Source organism: Oratosquilla oratoria, chromosome 6, assembly GCF_046742065.1.
Source record: "Oratosquilla oratoria isolate Oo_2021 chromosome 6, ASM4674206v1, whole genome shotgun sequence".
Taxonomy (NCBI): domain Eukaryota; kingdom Metazoa; phylum Arthropoda; class Malacostraca; order Stomatopoda; family Squillidae; genus Oratosquilla; species Oratosquilla oratoria.
The window spans coordinates 74,012,650-74,028,631 of NC_134782.1; the positions used below are offsets into that span (position 1 = coordinate 74,012,650).

At 41.3% G+C, this 15,982-nt stretch overlaps 1 protein-coding gene across 1 annotated transcript in view; it reads left to right on the plus strand.

The window, feature by feature from the left end:
• The window catches only part of LOC143026628 (putative protein phosphatase 2C T23F11.1), a 43,509-nt gene that overhangs the window by 10,075 nt on the left and 17,452 nt on the right, over nucleotides 1-15,982 (plus strand). The gene's annotated exons all lie outside the window — the stretch shown is intronic.

Below are 15,982 nucleotides of genomic sequence, written 5' to 3' on the forward strand. Positions count from 1 at the left end.
AGTGGGTAATTCCAATTTGGACAATCTTTGTTCGTATGTCAATTTTGAAAGTGTTGGTGCCATCTTTGTTGTTGCTCTTTGGATTTTTTCTAATTTCTTTATATTCTTTTTAGCACTGGGTGTCCATAGTGTTGCAGCATACTCCAATCTTGGTCTTATCAGTGTAACTAATGTTTTCTTTACCATTTCCTCATCCAAGTAATCAAAGACCACTTTCATTGATCTTAGTAAATTGAAGGTTTCTCCGACAGTTTTGTTTACATGCTTGTCTGGTTATATGTCTTTGCTGATAATTATTCGTAGGTTCTTTTCCAAGCTAACTTTTTTAACTTCATTTGTACCAATTTTATATTACCCCAATATTCTATTTTTACTTTTTTCCAAAATCCATTATACATTTCTTGATGTTGAAGTTCACTTCCCACTTTTGACTCCATTCCCAGACTTTATCCAGGTCTTTCTGTAGTGATTCACAGTCTTCTTCTGTACTTACTTTCTTTAGTAGTTTTGCATCATCTGCAAAGAAGTTCATATTACATTCCACACCTTCATCCATGTCATTCATATATATGGCAAACATAATTGGAGCCAATACAGAACCTTGTGGGACTCCACTTATCATTACTTCCCAGTGTCAAGTATTTGTCTCTAAGTATCACCCTCCTTTTTCTCCCATTCAAGAAATCTCCCTGGGATGGGGGAAAGAATACTGCCACCAAGTCTTCCCATTTGAATCATAAGAGGCAACAAAAACAGGATGGGGATTAGGACTAGGCATCCTTTTTCCTGTAGCCCCACAGTGGACATTCCTAAAAAAAAAAAAGTAAAGGCATAAGAGGGTCTAGGAGTTTTCCAACCGGTATCCTAAGGTTTGGGTCTAAGTGCGTGGATGTGGTACAAATGAGAGTAAAAGGGAAGAAATAGTATGTTTGTAAGAAGAAAGATGGATGTGTTGGCTTTGAGTGAAACTAAGTTGAGAGGGAGGGGCGAGTGTGAGTTTGGGAGTATAGTAGGGAGACTCTCAGGAGTGAAGAGAGGGCAAGGGAGAGAAGGGGTGGCTACACTAGTAAGTGAAGAGATAGGTAAATGTGTAGTGGAGTTGAAGGAGGTTTCTTCAAGGTTAACCACTTCCATACGGTGATGCCTACGTAGTCGGCATGAGGAGCAAGTGGGTACTCGATGTTGCCGACGTCGCCATCTTGATTATATTTATTGTAGTCGTACCTACGTAATTTTCATTCTCTCTAAACTGGCTTCATCAGTTTTCTATGGTTATCAAAATACACAGGTGAAAGAGAACGAACGATTGAGCACTGACTTTATTTTTTATAATGCAATTATTATGACGCAACATCACACGTCAGGCAGCTAATGCTGCCAGACGTGCGATGTGCCCCGTAGTGAAGAGGTTAATGTGGATGAGGGTGAAACTGGGAAAGGAGATGTTGGTTTTTGTAAGTGCATATGGGCCTGGTAGTGAGAAGGGTGTAGAAGAAAGTGAGGCTTTTTGGATAGATTTAAATGAGTGCATATAGGGATTAGGGGGAAATGTCAATGTAGTAGTATTGGGAGACCTTAATGCTAGGGTAGGAAATGGACCAATAGACGGAGTGGTTGGGAAGTGTGGAGTTCCAGGAAAGTATCGTAGTGGAGAGTTGTTGTTGTTGTCGTTCCCTTGACTGTCTGTCCGAGCAGTCCTGTCTCCCCAAGGAATGCCACAGCCGAAACTGGGTTTTCCCACAAATCCTTTATAAAGTGTATGTTGTGTTGTTTGCGTGCATGATTGTGTATAATGCAGTCTTCCATTACAGTGCTCGACAAAATTCGCGGCTGCACCAGACCGGGCGCAAATTATGGCGAAAAAATGATGGTCGACAAAATTCGCGCCTGCATAGGCCAGACCGGGCGCAAAAAACATGGAAATCATACATATGGATAAATAAAACACAAAAGAAGCAACCTTTTATCTTTATTTAGTACTTTATTGGCTTCCCCTTCCTTTTTATCACTGCATGTAGGCGACGTGGCATAGACAGGGCAAGGTTCCTTAGCTTAGCAGGGTCAAAACCATGCCAAGAAGTCTCGATTGCAGCCTGGAGCTTGGGGAGTGAACTGACGTCCTTCTTTACCAGGTACCAAAGATTTTCTATTGGGTTTAGGTCAGGGCTGTTACCTGGCCAGTCCCTGATGAACCCAACATCACAGTCATTAAGCCAGGTAGGCACAGACTTGGCAGTGTGGGCAGGGGCACCGTCCTGTTGAAAAACTCTGGCAGAGGTCATGTCAAAACAGTCTGGCAAGTGATCACATAACAATTCCAAATAATTGTACTGATTAACTTTCTCGTTTTTTGGCAAAACAATTAATTTCCCCATGCCCCTGCCAGAGAAACAACCCCACACCATAAGAGAGTCAGGGTGTTTAACTGTACTCTCCACATAACGGGGGTCCAGCGGGTCGCTACCCGGACGGCGGTACACCCTTGCACCACGGTTGCAAGTGACTGTGAAGGTGGCCTCATCAGACCACAGCACGTCCAGCCAGTCATCATTGGTAAATGCTGAGTATTTCTTGGCAAAGTCAATACGACGTTGGAGCTGTGGCTTTGTCAGCAATGGTTTGCGTACTGGCTTGTGGCTGGTGTACCCAAGCTCACGCACGCGCCGTGAGACAGTACGCACTGACACTTCACCGAACACACCAGAGTTATTTTCTTTTATAACCCTTGCTGTAATACGAGGGTTACTCTCCACTGCACGTTTCACTACATTAGTAGCCCTACGGGAAGTTTTCCTAGGCCTGCCAGTGTGTTTTCTAGGCACTGGGTCTGCACCACTGTTTTCTTGGCGTCGACGCCTTATCCACCTGCGCACTGTGGAAGGGTTTATGTTCATCAAGTCACTTATTTCTTTCGTTCCATGGCCTGCATCTTTCAATATCAGCACCTGTGCAATCTGTTCATTGCTTAAATGGTTGGTCGGAGCCATATTTACACTGAAAAGGGAAAAAAAGGTAAAAAAATGCGACACAAAACTTGGCCCCCTCACGAGCACAACGTCACACACACCCTACCTCCACGAATGCCCTGAGGCAACTGACGTGCTCCAGCTTCCCTGTCGCATCGTCCTTGGATGCCGTGACGTCATACAGGCAGGCGCGAATTCTGATATCTTTGTTTCACCATCAAAATGACCATAATTTTTTCGCCATAATTTGCTCCCGGTCTGGCCTAAGCAGGCGCGAATTTTGTCGAGCACTGTATGTTTTGTATGGTATGGGGTGAAGTGTTACATCCTGGGCAGCTGTTCACAATGCGGTCATCCAGTCTCTTGTGGTAGCTTAGAAGTGCTGGATGGTGGTCGCACCGCAGTCTGGCCAGGTGGACTCTGTCCTTTCGTGGGAGAGAGGATTCAGAAGGGTGGATATCAGGGGGTCTGGCATGCAGCAGTGTGTTGTCTTTCAATGTGTTAATGGAGCGGTGAGTGATATGATTATGAATATGTTTCCAGAGGCTGGTATTTGGTGGTTGTGGAGGAAGAGAAGAGAGTATCTGTGTGTGATACAAGACTTTGGGTGTTGTTTTAATGTTTCTTGGTGTGTGTGGGTGTTCTGCTATGTAGTGTAGCGGGTGTGATGTGTTTGTGGTGGCTGCGGCAAGTGTTTGTGTGCCTCTCATGTCAAGGTGGTCCTTGACTTTGAGGACTTTTGTTTCATGGTGTAAATGGTCTGTCGGTGTTGTATTTGTGCAGCCTGTAATTGTTTTTAGGGCTTTGTTTTGTATGATTTGAAGGGTGTTGTGGTGTGTCTCACTGAGATTAGGAGCCCATGCAGGACTCGCATAATTCATCACTGAGCGTATGCATTGCTTGTATATTGTTGTATTAGTTTCTTTGTTTTGTCCAAATGTTGTTCCAGTGATTGAATTAAGTGCGTTAAGTCTAGGTGTGCATTTGTTTTATATGTTTGTGATGTGTTGTTTGAAAGACATGGATTTATCGTATGTTACACCAAGAATTTTCGGTGTGTTTGTGTGTGGTATTAGAGTGTTGTTGATGTAGGGATGAGGTATGTATTTGTGTTCTTTTGTCCAGTTGGTGAGAAGTGTTGCTGTAGATTTGGTTGGAGCTATTTTGAGTGTTTGTAATGAACCATGTGTTGAGTGTATCAAGGTATGGCTGGATTATTTCTGCAGCTTTGTCTGTGTTATGATGTGTGCATGTGATTGTTATGTCATCTGCGTAGGAAGAGATTTGTATTTCTGAGGTGTCTGGTGTGGGTATGTCATGCATGTATAGATTAAAGAGCGTGGGGGATAGAACCAAGCCCTGTGGTACTCCGTTCTTAATGTTTCTGATGTGTGATGATTGGCCATTATATGACACATAAGCATTCCTACCTGCCAGATAATTGGCCAGCCATCGTTTGGTGTTATTGTGCATGTCTGTGTTATATATTTTATTTGTTAGGTTGTGGCGGGGGATAGCATCAAAAGCTTTACTAATGTCTAATGTTATAAGAAGTGTTCTGTAGTGGGGCCTATCTGAATTGATGCCATCTAAAATACTTTGTGTGAGGTTTATCAGAAGAGTGATTGTGGAGTGTAGTGGCCTAAAACCGTGTTGTGAGTCAGCAAGGGGAATATGTGGTGTGACAAGTTGAAGTATTAGGCGTTCAATGACTTTAGAGGGGGTGCAGAGAATTGTGATTGGGCGGTGCGATGTTGGGATTGTTGGGTCTTTGTTCAGTGTTGGAATGGTGATTATTTCACCACGTTTCCAGATGTCAGGTATAGTGTTGTGTGAATAGCTGTAGTTTGCAATGTTTGTGAGTGCGTGTATACCTTGTGGTCCAATGTGTTTTAGGTGGATGTTACTTATGTTATCAGGGCCACAGGCAGATGAGTGCTTGAGATTGTGTATTATGTGTTTGGTCTGACTGTTCTTTGAAGGGTGTATAGTCTGAGTCTGTGGGAAAGTCTTTCTTACGTCGAATAGTGCGTCGGTCATCAGGGTGAGAAGTGAGATGGCTCGTCTGTGCAAAATGATTTATGAGTGTGTTTGCTTGTTGTCTGTTTGAGGGTAGATTGTTGTTGTGATTATTGCTGCATGAGAGCGTGTTGTGTTACTTTTGGATAGTGTAATGCTGTTGAGTGTTTTGTACAATTTGCTGGTGTTTGTTTTGTGATCAAGTGTATTGATAAAGTTTTGCCAATTTTGTGTTTTTTGTTCATGTATTTTATTGGCAATCACAGTGTTTAGTGTTTGTATTTGGTCTGCTATGTTTTGAGGGATAGGTGTGGGGGTATTATGTTTAAGTGTGTCTCGTTGTCTGATGAGGCCTTGGATTTCTGGTGTGAAGTTGGGGTTGTGTGATTTTCTGTTGCCTCTAGGAATGTATCTCTTGTCTGCATTTTGTATGATTGTATTAAAAGTGTGCACAGCATTGTTTATGTTTGTGATTAGTGTTTCAAAATGTTGTTCTGTCTCTTCAGTAAAAGCTTCCCAGTTAGCTCTCTTGTAATTGGTGTATGTGGGTCTGTGGCCAACTGGGGTGCATCTTGTTTTGGTGGTGATGATGATTAGAAGGTGGTCAGAACCAAGGGTTCCGACCACTCTCCATGATGTTGTTGGGGTTAGGCAGGGGGAGCAAAAGGTGATATCAGGAGAGGAGGGAGTGTAGAGGGCTTGGTGTGGGATATGTGTATGATTATGTGTGTTGTTCATGATAGTCAATGAGTCAAACTGAGTCTGTATATCAACCCCTCTGTCTGTGTCAGGGTTGTTGACATACCAGGCTGACGACTTGGCGTTGAAGTCACCACCCATGATCAGGTTGGGGATTGAGGCTAGTTGGCTAAATTGAGGCCTGAAGGTGTTTGGAACTGTGGGGGATGATTGGGGGGGAAGTACATGTTAACTATTGTCAGTGTTGATTTGTTGCCTGTGCGGATTCGAATGGATTGGATTTCTGTAGTGTTATCTGTGGTAGGGAGGAGAATTTTGGTTGTGGCGCTTGTGTCCACAAAACAGATGGAGTGGTGGATCAGGGTGATGAGTCCACCGCCATTGCCGTCGGTCCGGTCTTGTCTGATGGTGGTGTAATTATGAAATGATGGTGTTTTGTGTGAGTGTCTTAGTTTTGTTTCTTGTATAATTGCAATGTGTATGTTATGTTGTTTAAGAAAGTGTTCGAGTTCATGTTTTTTGTGTTAATATGTTGTAATATGTTGATGTTGTGTGTTCTGTATGTGTTGTATGTTGCCGTTTGGGGTTGAGGTTGGGGTGTTAATGGGGAAGGTATAGGATCTGGGTTAGAGGGCGGGGAAAGGAGAGATTGGAGACAAAGGAAGGGGAGTACTGATTGGGGATAAGGGCGAAGGGAAATTGGGAGTGGGTAAGGGTGCTGGCTGTGCTTGGGGAGGTTGGAGTGGGGTTACTGGAGGGCAGGTAGAACATGTCCAAGTGTTTGTGTATTGGTTTGTGTCAACAAGTATTGTACAAGTGAGGTGGGCCCAGTTTTTGTACATATTGCACTGAACTGAGCCCTTTGTCTGTCTGCTCGAGGTAATGGGTTTAGAGCATGTTAGGCATGTGTATTTTGTGGTGGGCCCTGGATTGCTCTCTACATCTCCGGCTAAAAGTAGAAGAGGGGTGATCGCCAGAGAATCACCCATCGGTGCAGAAAAAACGTAACAGTGCATGTTGAGAAAAAGGATTGTGGTACTCCCCAAGGCAGTCGTAGCTCCTCTTGGGGATCAGTGCCACCTGTGTAGAGCTGGTGGCCAGGGCTGGTTGCCACTGTTTGGCCCCCAACTCTTGGGGTTGGGGGGGTGGTCCCACAACATAGACGCTGCAGCTCCAGGAGAGTTGATGGTGGAGATGTGTCTAGAAAGAGAGTTGATGATAGCAAATACAGTATTTAGGAAGAAAGTGAAACAGAAGTACACATGAGAGAGGGTGGTGGATGGAAGGGTGGTAGATAGAGCATTAATGTACTATGTAGTGGTAAAAAGGAGTATAATAGAAAGAGCTAAGGATGTATATGTTCTCGGGAGAGAGTGAGGGGATATCAGATCATTTTCCTGTGGGACATAAGTTGAGAGTGGAGGATGGATAGAAAAAGAGGAAAAGGACAAAAGGTAGGGAGGTGCTTAGGGTGAACTGCTCAATTGAGAAAGAAAAGGAGAAGGAGTACAAGAAGAAGCTGAGAGAAGAGTGGGAGGGAGTGAAAGATAGAGTAGAACTAGGAGTGGAGGAGGAATGGGGATGGTTCAAAGAGGGAGTCACAAGGTGTGCAAAGATGGTGTGTGGAACAAGAAGGATGGGAGGAAATAGAAGGAAGGGTAGTGAGTGGTGGGATGAGGAAGTAAAGAAGGTTGTAGATGAGAAGAAACGAGCTTTAACAGAGTGTTTACAAAATAGGACGAGGGGATCATATGAGAGGTACAAAGAAAAAAGAGAAGTAAAGCATAAGATAAAGGAGGCAAAGAGGAGAGCAGATGTGAAATGGGGTAAGAGTATAACAGACAACTTTGAAAGTAATAAAAAGATGTTTTGGAAAGAGATTAAGAGAGGAAGAGGAGGCAAATTAAGTAGAGAAGAAAGGGTAAAAGGTGCAGATGGAGAGATGATAATGTAAGGGAAGGTAGTAAGAGGAAGACTGGTTGGTGAGGTTATTTGATATTTGTTTAAGAGAGGGTAGAGTGCCAGAGGACTGGAGGAGTACCTGTATAATTCCACTTTACAAGGGAAAAGGGGACAAGTGTGAGTGTAGTAGTTTCAGAGGGATTAGCTTGTTACGTGTAGTTGGGAGGACTTATGAGAGGGTCTTGATTGAGAGGATTAAGAGAGGAACAGTGTGGTTTTTAGGACAGGTAGGGGTTGTGTAAATCAGATTTTTGTGGTAAGGCAGATATGTGAGAAAGCTATAGGAAAAGGTAAGGATGTTTGTTGGGCTTTTATGGATTTGGAAAAGCCTTATAACAGGGTAGACAGGAAAGCCTTATGGGAGTTATTGCAGATATATGGGATAGGAGGAAAGCTGTTAAGAGCTGTCAAGAGTTTTTATGAGAGTAGTAGAGCATGTGTCAGGATTAGAAATGGAGAGAGTGAATGGTTTGAGGTAAAGGTGGGACTTCGTCATGGATGTGTTATGTCGCCCTGGCTGTTCAATCTATACATGGATGGGGTGGTGCAAGAGGTGAATGCAAGGGTAGTGGGTCAGAGGTTGGAGATGGTTAAAGAAAATGGAGAAAAGTGGGAGATAGGCCAGCTGTTGTTTGCTGACGACACTGCGCTTGTAGCAGGATCAGAGGAGGAATTGAGGAAGTTAGTGACAGAGTTTGGGAAAGTGTGTGAAAGAAGGAAGTTGAAGATGAATGTGGGTAAAAGTAAGGTGATGAGATGTACAAGGGGAGAAAGTGGCAGCAGACTGGAAGTGAGTATTAAGGGAGAGAGACTGAAGGAAGTAGATATTTTTAGATACTTGGGTGTGAATGTGGCAGGAAAGGGAGGAGTGGAGGTGGATGTAGAATGAAGATTGAGAGAAGCGAGTAAATGCTGTGGTGGATTAAAGAGTGTAATGAGAAATAGACATTTGGGAATGGATGCTAAGAGAAGATTGTATGAAGGAATGATTGTGGCGACAGCACTGTACAGGGCAGAAACATGGAACATAAGTGAGGAAGAGAGAAGGAGTTTGAATGTGTTTTAGATGAGGTATATGAGAAGTATGATAAGGGTTACTAGGCTAGATAGAGTGAGAAATGATGAGGTGAGGAGGAGAATGGGGGTGGAAAGGGAGTTTGGAGATAAGGTGGATGAAAGAGTATTGGGATGGTTTGGACACATGGAAACAATGAGTGAAGAAAGACTAGTAAAAGAGATGTGGAATGAATGAACATAAGGGGTTGAACTTGGGTAAAAGGGGCTTTGGAAAGGAGGAGAATGTCTGTTGAGGAAGGATGGGAGAGGACAGAAGATGGGTGAATGGAGTATGGTTGTATATGGATGATGTGATGCATGAGGTGGAATGGGTGGGGGGGATGGGGGGTGAGGGAGTATGTGTGAGAATTTGCAATTCTGTCTGGGCCATGTGATTTTCTGACATCAAGATTTATTATTTGGTCCCTTATTTCTTTGTGTCACAATTATTTCTTTCATTGAGGGAATCTTTCTCCCTTTCCTTCATCCCAATTGTGTGTATTTTCATTTGTGAATACAGATTTGAAATGTTTGTTCATAATTTCAGCCATTTCTATATATTCCATATTCCCTTGACGTAGTTTCACTATTTCCTGTTTATTTTTTAATTTACCATTAACATATCTGCAGAATAATTTAGCCTTCATATGTATTTGCCTAGTATTTTACAGCAAGAGAGCTATGCTTGTAGTGACCCACTTTTGTATCTTTCAGCATCCAGTTTGATCTTAAATTCTTGAATAGTTTTTGTGTTTACTGATTCCTCATTCAGTTTGTTCCGGATATCTATCACTCTGTGTGGGAAGCTATTCTTTTTCAGATCTCTTCTGTAACTATCCTTTCTAAGTTTATTTTCATGTCCTCTTGTTTTTCTCCTATTGCACTTCAGTAAATCATCTCTATCAAGGACTTTCATCCCTTTCATAATTCTGTAGATGGTTTGTAGATCTCCTCTTTCTCTTCTTTGTTCCAGGGTTGGTAGTTCGAGTTTGTCCAATATTTGTTCATATGTCAAATTGGAGAGTGTTGGTGCCATTTTTGTCATTGCTCTTTGAATTCTTTCTAATTTCTTTATGTTCTTTTTAGCACTAGGTGTCCATAGTGTCGCAGCAAACTCTAATCTTGGTGTTATCAGTGTAACTAATATTTTCTTTACCATTTCTTCATCCATGTAGTCAAAGGTCACTTTCATTGATCTTAATAAATTGAAAGTTTCTCCAACTCTTTTGTTGATATGTTTGTCTGGTGCCATGTCATTGGTGATAGTTACTCCTAGGTCCCTTTCTTAGTTGACTTTTTTAACTTCCTTTGTACCATTTTTATATTGTCCCGATATTCTATTTTTGCTTTTTCCAAATTCCATTATACTTCACTTCTTGATGTTGAAAATCACTTCACACTTCTGACTCCATTTCCAGACTTTGTCTAGGTCTTTTTGTAGTGATTTGCAATCTTTCCCTGTACTTATTCTCTTTAGTATTTTTGCATCATCTGCAAAGAAGTTCATATAACATTCCACACTTTCATCCATGTCATTTATATATATGGCAAACATTATTGGAGCCAATACAGAACCTTGTGGGACTCCACTTATCATTTCTTCCTAGGTCGAGTTTATGTCACTGAGTACCACCCTCATTTTTCTCCCATTTAATAAATCTTTCATCTATAGACGCTCCTCTACTTACGTTCATTCGTTTTACGTTTTTTCGATTTAACATTTGAACTGACTGTAAAAACATTTTTTTGTAAAAACAAAATTTTTTGAGTGAATTTTTTAGTTTAGTGCGCTCTCCGTAGTACGAAACGTTCAAACGATAATTACGCATGACGCTGCGCCCATTGTTTACATGGCACAAACAACAGACTGAATGTGCCTTGCCTCCTCCTCCTTCTCCTCCACCATCTCACTTTATGTTGCTTGAATTTAATTTATTTGAAATTAATGTTATTATTTTACAATGTTATGTTTATAATTAATGATTTAGGGGTGTTTTATAAGATACGGTAATAGAATTTATGGATGTATAGTACAGTATGAACGGTCATACAGTACTGGAACGTATAGTAACAACTTACGTTCATTTTCACGTTACGTTCGGCCGTTCGGAACGTAACTAAAACGTAAGTTGAAGAGCGTCTGTATTCTAATAACTTTCCTTGTACTCCACCTATTGTTTCAATTTTTTTTAGTAGCTTTTTGTGTGTTACTTTTTCAAATGCTTTTTGTAAATCTAAGAAGGCACAATCTGCCCATCCTTTCCTTGTATTATTTCTATTAGCCTTGAGTAAAAGCATATCAGGTTTGTGGCACATGATCATCCGTGTCTATATCCAAATTGTTTTGGATTTAGTATTTTGTTCTCCAAATGTTTAATCCATTTACTTTTGATAACTTTTTCACATATTTTTGCTATTGTACTTGTAGGGAGATAGGGTTGATGAAAGAGTATTAGGATGGTTTGGACACATGGAAAGAATGAGTGAAGAAAGATTAGTAAAAGAAGTGTGGAAGGCAGAGGTGGAAGGAGTGAATATGAGGGGGCGTCCTAGGATGAGATGGATGGATGGGGTGAAAGGGCCTTGGGAAAGAGGGGAATGTCTGTGGAAGAAGGACAGGAGAGGACAGAAGATAGGGGTGAATGGAGAAGGGTTGTGTATGGATGATGCTGTGATGCATGAGGGGGAGTGGGTAGGAGATGGGGGGTGGGGAAGTATGTATGAGAAAAAATTGATGCAGCCCGAAAGGGATTTCTCCCCATCTTCTCCTTTTCTGCGTGAGGAGACGGAGAGGGGGGTCGCCGAATTTATGAAGCAGTCTTGCTGTGGATGTGCTGTGTCTTGCAACACTGCTTCTGACCCAGGGCAGTGGACAAGATGCAGGGATAACCCATCATCCAGGAGGTGCCAAGATAAGAGGGAGGGAGGAGGGTGGAGGGGAGTGGAATATATAGGAAATGGAATGGGTGGGAGTGGTGGATGGAAGAGGGAGAGGGTGGTGGATGGAAGGGTGGTAGTTATAGCGTTAACCACTTCAGTACGGAACTTAAATCTCGCGGGCAGCAGCCAATGCCAGCCGTATGACGTGTCGTAATAATACTCGCATCATAAAATATAGTCACCGCTTATATCGATCGTTCTCTCTTTCACCCGCGAATTTTGAAAACCACAGAGAATGGGATTCAGGGCGCATTTGGGAGAATGTAAAAACACGGGGGCGACTACAATAAATATAATCAAGACGCCGATATGGCAGCGTCGCGAATCCACTTGCTCCTCATGACGCCTACGTGTGCGGCACCGTATGGAAGGGGTTAATGGACTATGTAGTGGTAGATAGTAATATAATAGGAAGAGTTAAGGATGTACATGTTCTAAGGGGAGAGAGTGGGGGAATATCAGATCATTTTCTGGTGGAAGGTAAGTTGAGAGTGGAGGATAGACGGAGAAAGAGGAAAAGAACAAAAGGTAGGGAGGTGCTTAGAGTGAACTGGTTAAATGAGAAGGAAAAGGAGAAGGAGTACAAGAAGCTGAGAGAGGAGTGGGAGGGAGTGAAGGATAGAATAGAACTAGGAGTGGAGGAGGAATGGGGATGGTTCAAAGAGGGAGTCACAAGCTGTGCAAAGATGGTGTGTGGAACAAGAAGGATGGGAGGAAATAGAAGGAAGGGTAGTGAGTGGTGGGATGAGGAAACAAAGAAGGTTGTTGAAGAGAAGAAACAAGCTTTCACAGATTGGTTACAAAATGGGACAAGGGAGTCATATGAGAGGTACAAAGAAAAGAGAAGAGAAGTAAAGCATAAGATAAAGGAGGCAAAGAGGAGAGCATATGTGAAATGGGGTAAGAGTATGACAGAAAATTTTGAAAGTAATAAAAAGATGTTTTGGAAAGAAATTAAGAGAGGAAGAGGAGGCTAATCAAGTAGAGAAGGAAAGGTAAAAGGGGCAGATGGAGAGATGATAATGGAAGAGAAGGCAGTAAGAGGAAGATGGGCAGAGTATTTTAGGTACTTGCTAAATGTGAAGGAGGATAGGGAGGGAAAAGTAGTTGCAGTGGGAAGTGCTAAGAAAATGACCGTGATGAGTGAGTAGAATGGAGAAATAAGGAAGGATGAAGTGAAGGCAGTTGTTAAGATGATGAGAGCAGGTAAGGCACCTGGTCTGGATGGATGCCATGGAGAATCTCTGAAAAAAGGAGGTACAGTGATGGTGGACTGGCTGGTGAGGTTATTTAATGTTTGTTTAAGAGAGGGTAGTGTGCTGAAGGACTGGAGGAGTGCCTGTATAGTTCCACTTTACTAGGGAAAAAGGGACAAGTGTGAATGTAGTAGTTTCAGAGGGATTAACTTGTTAAGTGTAGTTGGGAAGGCTTATGGGAGGATCTTGATTGAGAGGATTAGGAGAGGAACAGAAGGAGTAATTGGTGAGGAACAGTGTGGATTTAGGACAGGTAGAGGTTGCATAGACCAGATTTTTGTAAGGTGATGAGATGTACAAGGGGTGAAAGTGGCAGCAGACTGGAAGTGAGCATTAAGGGAGAGCGACTGGAGGAAGTGGATAGTTTTAGATTCTTGGGTGCAAATGTGGCAGGAAAGGGAGGAGTGGAGGTAGAATGTAGATTGAGAGAAGTGAGTAAATGCCTTGGTGGATTAAAAAGTGTAATGAGGAATAGACATTTGGGAATGGATGCAAAGAGGAGATTGTATGAAGGAGTGATTGTGCCAACAGCACTGTATTGGGTCTTCCTTATTTCCTCCTATATAAATTGGTATGATAACATTTTTCAAGTCTTCTGGTATTTTTCCTTCTTTGAGTAAGCAACTTATTATGTTAAGTATTTTATCTATTAGTTCTTCACATTCTTTTAATATCCAGTTTGTGATTCCATTCAGACGGTGCAATTTCCTGACATCAAGGTTCATTATTTGGTCCATTATTTCTTTCCATGTTACTATTATTTCCCTCATGGTGAGGGGAGTTCTACTTCTCTCCCTTCATCCCGATGTTGTACATTTTCTCTAATGAAAACTGACTTGAAGTGTTTGCTCATGACTTGAGCCATTTCTGTATTTTCTATGTACAAGTATGCCATATTACCTTGGCATAGTTTCACTATTTCCTGTTTATGTATTTACTTAGTTGTATTATACGGGGAGAGAGCTATGCTCATAGTGACCCACTTTTGTATCTTTCAGCATCCAGTTTGATCTTAAATTCTTGTATAGTTTTTGCACTCACTGTTTGTTCCAGACATCTATCACTCTGTGTGGGAAGCTATTCTTTTTGTCAGATCTCTTCTGTAACTATCCTTTTTAAGTTTCTTTTTTTGTATCCTCTTGTTTTTCTTTTATTCCACTTTAATAAGTCATCTCAATCAAGGACTTCCATCCCTTTCATAATTCTGTATATGGTTAACAGGTCTCCTCTTTCTCTTCTTTGTTCCAGGGTAGGTAGGTCAAGTTTGTCCAATATTTGTTTGTATATCAAATTGGAGAGTGTTGGTGTCATTTTTGTCATTGCTCTTTGAATTCTTTCTAAATTCTTTATGTTCTTTTTAGTACTAGGTGTCCATAGTGTTACAGCACACCCATGTAGTCAAGAGCCACTATCATTGATCTTAATAAATTGAAAGTTTCTCCAACTAATTTGTTGATATGTTTATCTGGTGTCATGTCATTGGTGATAGTTACTCCTAGGTCTCTTTCCAAGTTGACTTTTTTTAATTTTCTTTGTACCATACATACATACATATACCAAGGCTTTTTCCCCCTTCCAAGGGAGGTAGCCAAAAAGGGAAAGTCATAAAAACACTCCCACCCATTTCATCCCTAAATACACTCCACACCCCTCCCACCCTCCCTCTCATCTGAGCACCTCCTGGATGACTGGTCATCCCTGCACCCTGCCCACCGCCCTGGGTCAGAAGCAGTGTCGCAAGACACAGCACATCCACAGCAAGGCCGTTCATTGAATTGGCGACCCCCCCTCTCCGTCCCCCCTTGCATATAAGGAGAGGATGGGGAGAAATCCCTTCGGGCTGCGTCAAAATTTACTCACACAATTTTGTATTTACCTAGTTGTATCTTACGGGAAGGGGAGCTACCCTCGTGGTGTCCTGTCTTTGTATCTCTCGGTGTCTAGTTTGCTCTTTAATTCATGTATAGTTTTTGCACATACCTCATACATCCTTTTGTCCAGTTTATTCCAAACATTGACCACTCCTAGTGGTTTTTTTTTTTTTTTTTTTTTTTTTTTTTTTTTTTTTCTTCTTCTTCTTTTTCTATAAATGTCCTTTTTTAGTTTCTTTTCATGTATTTCTCTTATCCCAATTTAGTAAGTCTTCTCAATCAAGGACTTCCAAGCCTTTCATGATTCTATAGATCATTAGCAAGTCCCCTCTTTCTCTTCTTTGTTCCAGAGTCGGTAATTTCAGTTTTGACAATCTCTCCTCATATGAGTTTTGAAAGTGTTGGGGCCATCTTCATAGTTGCTCTCTGGATTCTTTCAACTTTATATTCTTTTTGGTACTGGGTGAGTGACCATAGTGTCACAGCATACTCCAGTCTAGGCCTTATCATTGTGATTAGTATTTTCTTCACCGACTTTATTGATCTTAGCAAGTTGTAGGATTCTCCGACAATTTTGTTTATCTGTTTATCAGGAGACATGTCATTTGTGATGATTACTCCCAGGTCTTTTTTTAGATTCCACTTTCTTTACTTCCTTTGTATCGATTGTGTGTGTATGTGACAAAATTTTCACATTGAATGAGAATCAGACAAGAAACAATGGTCTCAAACTGTCCGGAAATAGATTCAATTCGGAAGTAGGTAGAAACAACTTTGCCAACCGTGTAGTTAATGAATGGAATAAACTTCCTGCACAGGTAGTGCAATGTAGTTCAGTTTGAAGCTTTAAGAATCATTTAGATAAACACCTAAGCAAGATGCTGTAATGATTATAATTTATTTTATATTATTTGTTTTTGTTTTGTTATCATTTGTCTGTGATTTTCATTTATTATTAGTTATATGTCAATTTATTATTATTTACTATTTACCTGTTTGTTTATTATTTAACTATACCTATGCATTTATTTATGTATTTTATTTGTTATTTACATTATTATAGTTTTTATTTATTATTTTATTATTATTATGATTTTTTTTCGCATCCGACCTAGATATGGACCAGAAGGTCTCCTGTCGGCATGCTCCGCCTTTGTAATCCTTTGTTTTTGTGTGTCTCGGTGTGTAAGTATCTCATTCTCTCCAAAATATG